Source organism: Eleginops maclovinus, chromosome 7 (genome assembly GCF_036324505.1).
Source record: "Eleginops maclovinus isolate JMC-PN-2008 ecotype Puerto Natales chromosome 7, JC_Emac_rtc_rv5, whole genome shotgun sequence".
NCBI classification, from domain to species: Eukaryota; Metazoa; Chordata; class Actinopteri; order Perciformes; family Eleginopidae; genus Eleginops; species Eleginops maclovinus.
Window position 1 is genome coordinate 1818065 of NC_086355.1, and position 12192 is coordinate 1830256.

Consider the following 12192-nt stretch of genomic DNA (forward strand, 5'->3'; position numbering starts at 1 on the left):
GCTCTGACAGCAGTGTGACAGCCTCCTGACAGACAAGGACACGGCTTTGTGCTGAGCTGCCGGAATATTCCTGGCATCTCATGCTCGGGGTTAACTCTCGGGACACAAAAGCAACACTGAATAGATTTAGATTTTCTGCAGAATCCAGTATTTTCCTTTTTTCCTTCGCTTCAAATGTGATCTGACAAATGACAGCAGGAGTCACTCAGTGGTCTCACATATTTTTATTGAATTATCAAGGTCAGTTAATCGAGGCACATTGACAGAATTGATGAATACTTACCTTTCTTTTTCAAGGGTGCTTTTTGCTGCATATATTGCTAGCCAGAAACCCAGCAGACAATGTAGCTGTAGAAATGAACCACACAGAAATCTACATTGTATGCCAGGTTCAGGACAGAAGCAAAGGGTCACTTCTTCCACGTTGACGGCTTTTCAATCGTGCATAAATAAATGATTGTCAACTTTCCTTTGCAACCTCCATGTTCTGAATAGTGAGTAAAGTGAAATCAAACCTGCATTCTTCATAATATATCTATAGAAGTCTACGAGAAAATTACTTTGTTACCATTTTCCTAGCAAGTTAATGTACTAGATATGTTGTTTTAAGTCTTCCTAATACAGCATGATGATCATTTTGTGATTCATTTTCATATTTAGAGCAACTTGCAAACCACTGATTGCAAAAAAAAGTCAATATCTATAGAAGTCTACGAGAAAATGACTTCTTCCTTGATTTATTACCCCAGTATAGAGTTTCCTAGTGGGTTCATGTTACAGAGTCTAGTTTTTAATCTTTCTAATACAGCATGATGTTCATTCTGTGATGTATTGTTAATTAAGAGTTAAATAAATCCTGGTGTGCTTTAGGGTGGGGCTACCTTGTGATTGACAGGTCGCTACCACAGTATTTCTGATGTGTTTCTCTGCATTTTCTCTTCCTCAAAGTTTTAATTGTACCATTTTGTCACCTTAAACACTTCAAGTCACTTCTTGAGTCGATATGACTGCAGACATTTCACAGAAAGAGGACCACGAGGGGGGAGAGTTTTAAAAGAATGGCGGAAGAGGAAGAAGTGGAAAAAAAAACACATCACAAAAAGCCTTGACAAGGGCCCCTTGTGGAGTTGTGACACAGAACATCCTGTCTGTGGGGTCACAGGATGGAGCCCCCCCTCCCTCCCCCTCGCTCCTGACTTCTCAGCCAATCAGAGGCATCGGAATGCGCCACCAGCCAATAGGAGAGGAGCGGGTATGCTTCGACGAGGAAGTAGGCAGAGCCGTCGGAGACCCAGTAGCCAGATGTAGCTGCTGATTGCTACACAGGATCTACACTGCCTACTGAGCAACCGACAGCAGCCACAGAGCTGCAGAAATGTGACAGAACATAAGGACCCCCATCTGAGGAGAAAGAACAAATACATTAGAAACACATGCATGGGTTAGGCGAGGAAGATGTGAGTGCATGATGAAGAAGAGGGAAGAAGTTGGTGCAAAGCAAATACAGCGGTGAAGAGATGGTGTATTTTTGCAGGCCAAATGGAATTAGCATCTCCCTTTTTCGCTCCACTAAAAGCAGTGAGATACTTCCCTTAGATTTGAAATACTGCAGAAAATAATCTCTGTTGCAAACACACATTTTCTTCAGCACGATAATCTCCACATATTACCACCGCTAAGCTAAAGGAGGCTAATGTTGGGCTACAAAGGAACTACAGCACGGTCACATGACTTCACGACACCACCGCTAAGCTAAAGGAGGCTAATGTTGGGCTACAAAGGAACTACAGCACGGTCACATGACTTCACGACACCACCGCTAAGCTAAAGGAGGCTAATGTTGGGCTATAAAGGAACTACAGCACGGTCACATGACTTCACGACACCACCGCTAAGCTAAAGGTGGCTAATGTTGGGCGTGATGACGCTTAGTCGTCTCGCTGCAAAAAGGGCTCAGGCCTCATTCCTGCACCACTCTTTGGAGTAGATCATGCAGAAGAGGAGAAGGCAGCCCGAGGGAGGGGAAGGATATGGGAGATTACATGCTGACGAACATCTCCGAGCGTGGCATTATCAGCTGCAGATTCCTGTCATTCTTTCCCATTCGCCCCGAGGCGCGACAGCCATGCGGACTCCAACACTTACCCCGACACATAATGGGAGCGCTGACCCAATCCTAATAAATCATGACCTGTACAGGTGACTGCAGGACAGGAGGGAGGAGGGGAGAGGAGGGAGGGGGGAGGATAACATCTCCTCTCTTTCTCTGTGGTCTGCATACCTGAGGCCTCATGACTGTATTGATCAAACATAATGGGACCAGCTGATGGTCACTTGACTCTAATTTGGTTTTATTAAGGGAAATGCGCTGGCTCTCCTCCCTTTTCCTCTTTCGTCCTCCCTCCTCACATTCCTGCTCTCTGTCATCATTAATGCTTCTTCTTCTTCTATCTGAGTTCTTCTGTCACACTTTACACGCTGCTTTCATACCTCTTGGACTGACGAGGAGCTTCACACAACTTTGATTTAGGTTACTTGCATCGTACACGTCTGAAGTTTGAGGCCGATGCATCTGAGCTTAACTGAACTAGAGAATTACCCTTCTCTCTCACTTGATTTATCACCTAAATATACCTTTTCCTATTAGGCTTAAGGCCTCAATCTGTAGTCTTGAGTCTTCTTCAGTACACCATGATGATCATTTTCAGTTTTACCTGTCTTGTGTCACTATCATCCACCGTCTAATAGGAGATGACCGTATCTCTCACTTGATTTAAAAGCTAGTTTTAAGTATTTTTCAGCGTCTGATGTTGATTTTGTAAATTATATTCCCATTTAAAGTAAAATGGACAATATCTTCCCTGAACATGCTTTTGATTTTAACTGTCGTGTTGCTTGTGGTTGCGAAAACCAAGACAGCGACTCACTAACGTCCACAAACCAATAGGTGTTGCACTGTGATTACTACTTCCCTCTGACAGCTCAAAGACTTATTCTACCGATGAATGTACGCTTCAAAGCTTTACTATTGCCTTTGCTCCCCGTGCTCCCCTGCTACTGCTTTATAGTGAACCGTGTGAAGCGGTATGAAGGGATGTGGCCTCAGGCTGGGATCTTTGCTGCAGGGAATACTGTTTCCAGAGAGAATGAGGCATGGTGACAGGGGGAGCTGAGTGTGTGTTGCTGCAGGAATCTATGAATGCATTTCTTACTTTTTCCTTTGAATACTTCTGGGAACTCATGGATGATTATGTGGACCCATCCCTGCAGAACCTGAAACATAAAGAAAGGACTTACATGAGTTTAGAAATGCAAATGAAATCGATTACACACAGTTAGCGGCACTCTGAGTGAATGTGGCGAGACAGAGCGAGTGTGAGTTGGCTCTCAGGACTGGAGATAAGGTGATAAGCTCCTCTGAGTCTTATCTGTCTGGTTTCCATGCTTTGGTGATGCTGCCACCGCCGCTGGGCACGGAGGTCAAACGGACGTAAAGCTTTTTTGACTGACTCTGGTTTGACAGACAGAGAGGGAGGAGGAAGTGAATACTCTCACAGCTTTACCAAATAACCAGGGACTTTCATTGAAGTGATACCAGCTCAATATACAGAAGAGTGATGAACTGAAGCAGGGACTTTTTAAGGGGGCTCAAAGACAGACGATGGTACCATTGTTTGACACGTCCCACAACCCGCTCTCCTCCTCATGCAAACTTACATGGACTTTGATTTGAAACGTCTTAGTTTTATGTAAGAAATGATCATGAAACATGTTAATCTTCCATCCCAATTTCTATTATTCCATATCTGGGAAAACCTAAACACATGTCCTTCTTGAAAATAAAACTCACTAAATGAAGAACTTGTTTTTTGAATGTCTATGTTTTATGTAAAACAACAAACATGGACATGTTCAGGAAAGCCGTTTAGATGTACGATAAGGTTGAAGCTGGGCAAAATATTCAATCTGAATCTGTTATATCACATCTGGACAACAATTTGATATGATATAAGTCAGTTTAATGCTTGTGCAAAATGTGAAAACAAACCTGAAATATGGAAATGATATCTCGTCCCAAATATATTTCAGATCAGAATGTATTTCCTTTTTATTCATTTATTCGACACGAGTGTGTGTTAGGATATCTCAGTATGATTGCATCACGTTAATATCCGACTGAAAGACAATGAACTTCTACATTGAGTCAGTAAACGCTTGGTCATTAGGAATTTAATCGACATCATTGCAATGTCTCCGTCTGATTTCTTCACCGAAATATATTTCATTGACGGACCGTGAGTTTCAACATCGTGTCGGACACTATTCAGGGAGGGATAGTGGAGGGAAAGCATGTTCTGCAACACCAGAAATGATGAATGAATGAATCTGGGAGTTAAGGAGGGGTGAGTGCTGGAGGGGGAGGACGGGTGAGGCCGGGTGAGGCCAGGCGTGCCATTCCATCCCAGCCTGCACTGGGCCGGTCTATTCCTAGAGTGTGGTGCATGGCAGTTGATGTGGGTTTCCTCTTAGCTGCCTGGAAGATGACTGTGCCTGACCACATCCATATTCACACACACACACACACACACACACACAGACACACAGACACACACACACACACACACACAGACACACACACACACACACACACACACACACGAAACACATTCACAAAATGACAACTGTGCATGCATCGACAGCATTTACACTGACTTGCACACACAGAAATGTACAAGCGTGCACACACACACACACACACACACACACACACACACACACACACACACACACACACACACACACACACACACACACACACACACACACACACATTCTGAGGGAAGCAAAGAGGAACTGAATCATTACCCTGCCTTAGCCTCAAAGTAGTGTGTGTGTGTGTGTGTGTGTGTGTGTGTGTGTGAGAAAAGATAGGTTGCACTTCTGCAGTAAGTGACATTTCTTGTCTGCATGTGCTGTGTGGGTGTGGGTGTGTAGGATGTGTGAGCTGGGTGTGGATGCATTCCCTCTGTGTGTGTGTGTGTGTGTGTGTTTGTGTGTGCATAATGTGCTTCACTCCATCTTTAAAGTCCCCCACTGTTCATCTACACTTATCCTTCCAAATGAAATGTGGAAATGTAGTCGTCTCTATTTTGAAATGACGGAAATTAGATACCAAAAATACATTCTCGCTAAAAATTGGATTTTATAAAAACGCCATTCACACACGATCACATTTTCTCCTCACTTTGTCTCCCTGAAAGACGGCCTCAGCTGTGCCTCATCGCAGGAGGACCTTGATACTGTCACCACGGAGGTTAAGGTCTTCTTTTTTGCAGCAGGAAGACAAACTTTTAGGGACAAACTCGAATGAAAATTTAAGAAATTCTTACGAAACTAAAACTCAAACTGTGTTCTCTCCACTGATTGGTTAATTGATGAAATCACAGCCTCATTGAATGTGTTGGATTCATGAAATAAGAATGGCACCAGTCAGTGTGGTCCCACAGACTGAAAGAGGGTCCCAGTTTTTAGGAAGAGCCCACGCCAATGAAGCCGTCGCTCCGTGAGGCCGGCAGCCAATCAGCTCTCAGCTCCCCGGGTTCCCTCAGACCCCCGGCCTGAGAGTCTCATTGATTTTGACGGGCTGTCCAACCCCGAGAGAGGACGCCAGAACGCTCTGATTCTGTGGAGGAAGCCCGGTCTTCCCTGCCACCTCAGTCCCAGAAAATCCTCCCACCAGACAGACTGCTGAAGTCACTTTCCCCCCCCCCCCCCTCCCCCTCCTCTCACTTTCTATCTTCGTTATAAACGGAGGAGATAAAACAGGCTTTACATGTAAGGCGATCCCGCGTGGTTCCTTTGGGAGCTGCTGTCATTAGAGGTGGATCCAGAGCCTGAACCTCCTGTACCCTAACCCCCAGAACCAGGCCTTTTTAAAAGAGGGAGAAAGAGGGGTGTCTGCCGGCTCTTCCAGGGGGCTGGACTGATGGGAAAGAGCTGGCAGGGTGACCGAGGAAAAGCAAACTCCCTTTCTCTCGCTGCTTTATGAAGGCCTGGCGAGAGGAGGAGACGGACTGAGGGGAAAAATAGAAATGCATATCAGGAGGAAGGAGTAGAACGGGTCTGAAGTCAACGTAAGGGCTTTCCTGCGTCCCCATGCTAATTTTTTAGGGGGTTGCATGATTTTAAAAAAGGACACACAGCCTTGAAGAGGACATATTCTGCTCATTATCAGACTCATATGTGTATTTAGTGCCTCTACTGTGACGTGTTTCCATGCTCTAATGTTCAAAACAGCAGAATAGGGCCTAACAGTTTGCACAATCATCATGAGATCGATCTACTCGGTGAGCCATCTTCTTTCCAGTTGGTTCTATCCAGCCTATATTTGTCATGTTTGGGTTGAAATGGTTCCAATTTGTAATACTCCAAAGAACTTGACAAGTATTTCTGCAGCTATTTGCTTCATTTTGATTTTATTTAGAGAATAACTTATAAGAATACAGGATTTTTGGCGAGTAAAACATTTGAACGGTCTCTTTAATTATAAGAGAAGACAAGGGGAGGGTTTCTATTTCAAGACGAAGAAAGGGAGTGTACAGAACATATACAAGCTTACATTATTTAAATTGAGGTGTACATCTTTCTGCAGCTCAGAAATATTTTGCATTTCCCTGACTTTCAATAAGATGTAAAGATGATTCGTGATTCTTTACATCGAGGTGCCGAATACAGGAGTTACTTCACGGTCTTACAAGGTCATCATTTGGATCCAAAAAGGTACAAAATGACAAACAAGAAGACAAGACAAGGGGGTGCTTTGTATTCTGAGACGAAGGGAATAGAGCAGGGAGTTTAAAAAGCATATTCAAGAGAAGGAAATCTTCCTGAAATGTATTCTCCTGAAGCCTCTCTGATTTATGAAAAGGATTTAGGATGGAATACCAGTTGGGTACTGATGGGAAGTGAAGCCGTTTCCTTTAATAGGGAAAATGTTTGCTGTTCAAACTCTAAAGCCTCTGTAGTGTCAGTAGTATATTCACCTTTATATGATATTGAGTAGAGAAATGCAGGATATCTTCACGTATCCAGGTGAAAACGGCCTTTTCTACCATTGTTGCTTGGAAAGCAATGGTTGGTGATTAAGTGTCTGCAACTTATTGAATCCATTAGATCACATGTGTTATTAGTATTATTGTGATACAGAGATCTTTTATATCATTACACATTCTTACTTGAACTTATTGTGATGTATTTATTATATTTTTACAAATATGATCTATTCATTCATTTATTACTTGAAGCCTAAAAAACTGATTTGCCCCCGGTATACTTTTGACTTTCAGCAGGGAAACACCTCAAGGGAATACAATCCCACTGAGCCACAGTACGTGAGGGAGGGGTTTCTCCTCCAGTGTCACGTTCACCTTGTGCAACAGGTACGCTTTCTGACGTCTCCCCTCTGCGGCCGCTCTGAATAATCCCTGAGTCACTGCGCTCACTGATTACCTTCAGAAAACAAAAGGAACACCTTAAATACGCAGCTCTGCGCCTTGCCCATTGATCCTGCTTTTCCATGACGTGCGTCCGTCTCTACCACAGACACACACACAGACGCACACACACACACACACACACACACACACACACACACACACACACACACACACACACACATGCGCACACACTGCCACTTATTGGAATTCAGAGTGGGGCCCAGGTAGGGGAAGCTTTGCCCATATATGTGCAGAGGAGGAAGCAGGCCAGGTGTGTGTGGTTAGTTCACCGTTGGAACGAGCACTCTTGAGCACACACACACACACACACACAGACACACAGACGCTGTAACGGGATTCTTGTGTTGTACACACACTAACCAAACTGCATTTAGTCCCCCCCGTGACGTCTGAGCTAAGCTTTTAACTGCGCGATGTGCCACCGGATGACGGAGCTGTGAGGTCGACGTGTTGCTGTGTAAACAAAGAGGAGTCATGCAAAGAAAAAAAGGAAAGTCGGGACAACGAGAGGAGGAATGAGTCAAGCTCTGCTTAACATTGTTCCTGTGCGAAAGTGCTAGTTGCATAACTGTGAGGAATAACTACAGTATGTCACAATGACTTACCTCCTGACTGTGTGTGTGTGTGTGTGTGTGTGTGTGTGTGTGTGTGTGTGTGTGTGTGTGTGTTACAGTAAAGAATGTGCCTCAAACTAACCCCTACCATTAGTGTCTTGTAGCGTAACTCCCCTCGGGCCTCACACACCTCACTGAATCACCTGCAGACGCCACCTTTCACTAATTTCAGTCATTCTAAAAGACATTTGGATAATTAAAACAAAAAGCGGTGACTTTTTATCTGATAAGCTACAATTTAGTCCTTTCCTTTAGTGATTATCTAGAACATGTCAGTAAATAGTGAGAAATGTCCATCCCAGTTCCTCAGTCATTAAATGGCTTATTTGTCAGTTTAAAAACCAACAGATATTCACTTTTATATGATATTTAATGGAGAAATGCAGGAAATCCTTCTATAAACCAGCTGAAAACTGCATTTTCTCCCAGTTTGGCGTGAAATACAATGGCTGGTGATTAACTTTCTGCAACTTCTTGAGTCAATCAGATCACATTTAAAATATGAACAACCTTTTATTAGATTTATTTAATAATTGATTTTCTGTTTTCCTTAAACGTATCATTGTTATAAAAGGATCTTACTTAAACTTCTAATGATATATGTATTATATATTTTAAAATATGATCTATTCATTCATTTATTTATTACATGAAGCGCCCGCCACAAAACCACAGTTCCCCCGGTAAAAATACGGTTTACTGCTGACTTGCTTTCAGCAGCGAAACACCTGAAGGGAATAAAATCAAACTTCTCTTCTGAGAGATGTCTCGCTTTAATTGCATGAACCTGAATTCCTCTAAACGAGTGCATTTAGTCCTATTCTCTATGATAACCACCTCATAAATGCCAGATTTAAATAGTCATTTTGACTCTACACACACGGGTCATTTGCCCCAGTTTGGCGGTTCTGCTCAGCTGCTTCCTGCCAAGTGGGCCAGGGCAGGGTTCAGTGTGCCGGCGGCGAGATAAGGCAGAGGGCAGATTCCACGCTAATCTCCACACGGGGAATTTAATCTCTCCTCATCAAGATACCTGCGATGCATCTCACCGCCAACCCCCACTATCAGACACACACACACACACACACACACACACACACACACACACACACACACACACACAGACCCGGAAACGCTGCAGTGATAAGCGCTGACAGATCCCTGCGCTCCGACAGTTTACGGCTGACTTCTTATCACCGCTCCTCGCACACACTCTATCTCTCACGGATACTCACATTTCCTGGTGCCATAAAGCGCAGAGCGGAGTCGTGCCGGAGTCGCCGACGCCGTAGGAAGTTTAGGAGAGGCTATGGTCGCAGTAAAACAAAGTGTGTGTGCACGATGCGTTGCTGCAGACACACCCCTCATCATCAGTGTGTGTAAGGATATCGGCAGTAAGCTATCAGTAATGGTTCTCATTTTAAAGAGTTCCTATTCTGCTTTCTAGGGTTTTCCCTCCCCTGTAGTGTGTTCTATAGGTTTCAGTGCATGTAAACGGTCTGCAGAGGCTCAAATCCATGTTTCTCTCCTGTGACATCACTATAAAACTCCCGCTTCACATTGATTAGAGTAAGGGGCGGGACTTCTCTAAACAGGTTGACAAATCACAGCAGAGCCGACCAGCTAACCAATCAGAGCAGACTGGGCTCTGGTTTCAGACGGAGGGTGAATAGAGGTGCTGCAGCACAGGCAGTATGAGAAACATAAAGAGCTTTTTGAACATTAAAGAATGGAGACATGTCCCAGGAGAGACACTACACCTGATATACACCTGGAAATTGACTTTGTTTTGACAAATTGATGCATATTTCAGTTTCTACTTCAATTCTCAGCATGTTAATTAAGGCTGTTTTGCAAATTATTGTATGAAAGCAGTAAAGTAAAGTGTGTCAATATATATTTGGAGGTTTAACCAACTATATTTAAAAAGGCGCCAACGAAAATGCTCCTTTTATAGCGTTGAAGAGATCCACTGATTGCTCTACTATCACTTCTGCTTCCTTTTCATAATTCAGTTTAAGCTGTTTTACGTAAATCTAGAAGACGTAGGCAGGCAGGAGAAATCAATCCCAGAGTGTATCCGAGTGATTTCACAAGCAGCAGCAGCGTTATTATTATTCCGTATGAGCCGAGGCGCCCGGGCCTCTCATTACGCTACGAGTGAGTAAGAGCGGTGATGGTCTTAGTCACAGCGAGTGGGAGATCTTTGGAAGAACAACAGCTGGGCAGAGGGCCACGGCTTTTAAAAGACACACACACACACACACACACACACACACACACACACACACACACATACACACACACCCACCCCACTGTATGTTCGGATGGTGACTAAGCCTCCTTACACAAACACATGTAACCCCAGAACCACGAGCACTGATTCACACACAGCCTCTCAAACACTGTCTCTCTCTCTCTCACATTTTCCCTGACACACACGCGCACACACACACACACACACAGCCGGAGAGACATAATGTCCAGTCGTCACTTTCTCTTCTCAGCCAATCACAAGCGCCCGCTGCCATGTCCATTCATAAAGACGCCACACTGCACTGTCCTCTGTATGATTAACCCCCCCTCTCTCCACACACACACACACACACACACACACACACACACACACACACACACACACACACACACACACACACACACGCTCCGTTCATTCATGGAGGAAGGAGTGCTATCTGTGTGACTGAAGCAGAGAGGAAGTGTAACAACAACAAAAAAGGTCCACTGACCACAAAGACCTATTTTTATCTCAAGCAGTGAGTAAGCGGAAACGCTGACTTTAAATTAAGTCTTTTAAAGCAATACATTTCACTCAGCTGTATTAGCTTAGTTGAAATTAATAATATTAAGTTGAACCTATGATTCCTTTCATCTATGTGAAATCTGTTGACATAAAACACTCAATTAAAGTCGTCAGGGTCTCTGCACCTCACATCAACATTCAGACCCGACGAGCCGATCCAGATCATTCACCGGCTTCTTGAAAAACGCTTGAATGTCACGTGACTTCCTCTGTTTCTCACACTTTTTAAATAAACTTTTTTAGCAGTGAACGCCCCCCGCCTCCCCTCCCCTGATTCTGGTCTCCCCTCCTCACAGTCCCGTGTGCTCGCTGCTCGGCCTATTAAGGATCTGGGAGCAGCTTCTCAACCTTAACGTGTAACATATGATATCCATCAGCAGCAGCAGCAGCTCCACTCTCTGCCAGCAGCTTTTCTTTTTTCACTTACCCGTCTGGGTGAGAGTTTCCTCCCGGCGCTGAGCTTGGAATGAGGGAACCCCCCCCTTCTTCTTCTTCTTCTTCCTCAGTTTTCTGGTGGTGTCTTTCTCCTTTTTTTTTTTTTAGTTTGTCCTCCGTTCAGTTCTCTGGTCCAACAGAGAGAGAGAGAGAAATATAAAGAGGCTGGTTGGGTAACTTTACATCTCTTGTCCTTTTTTTCTCCTCCTCCCGTTGCATTCTTCTGAGTGTAATCAGTAACAGGCTTACAGTGACAGCACACACACACACACACACACACACACACTCACACTCTGAGAGACGGTGTGTATGAGGCTCCCTCTGGGCTAAAGGTGCTTTCCCAGAGACGCTCCAGCCGTTAAACTCCCTATAAGCCTCGCCAAAGTTGCGCTATCACATGTTTCACAGCAGCTTCCCTCCCCTTCCCTCACCCTCTCACACACCCCCCCCACCCCCACCCCCCCACTAGACTGACACTGTCGGACATACTCTCTCACACACTCTGAGGACGAACTCTCTTATAGTGTGGCTGCTGGAAAGGGGGCTGAGCCTGCTGCGGCGGGGCAGTGTCCGGTTACAGCGCTCGCTACGAGGTTAGAGAGAGGACATCCATTCAAAAAAAAAACAGGGGAGGGAAGAGGGAGGGGGAGAGGGAGGAGAGAAGAAGTGAGGCCCGTCTCTCTCTCTCTCTCTTTCTTAGTGTGTGTGTGTGTGTGTGTGTGTGTGTGTAAAACGGGGTCTTCAAAAGCAGGAAACTCCCCTGTGAGAGAGTTGGGGCGTCTGTAGAAAATGTGGGTCTAAATAA

At 44.6% G+C, this 12192-nt stretch overlaps 1 long non-coding RNA gene across 1 annotated transcript; it reads right to left on the reverse strand.

Annotated features, from left to right (window-relative positions):
• Positions 1-209: 209 nt before the first annotated feature.
• LOC134866937 (uncharacterized) lies at positions 210-11818 on the reverse strand. Its single transcript, XR_010166097.1, has 3 exons — positions 11380-11818; positions 3213-3273; positions 210-1401 (listed from the first exon to the last, which is right to left on the reverse strand). It is a non-coding gene; the product is annotated as an uncharacterized LOC134866937 (long non-coding RNA).
• Positions 11819-12192: the final 374 nt, after the last annotated feature.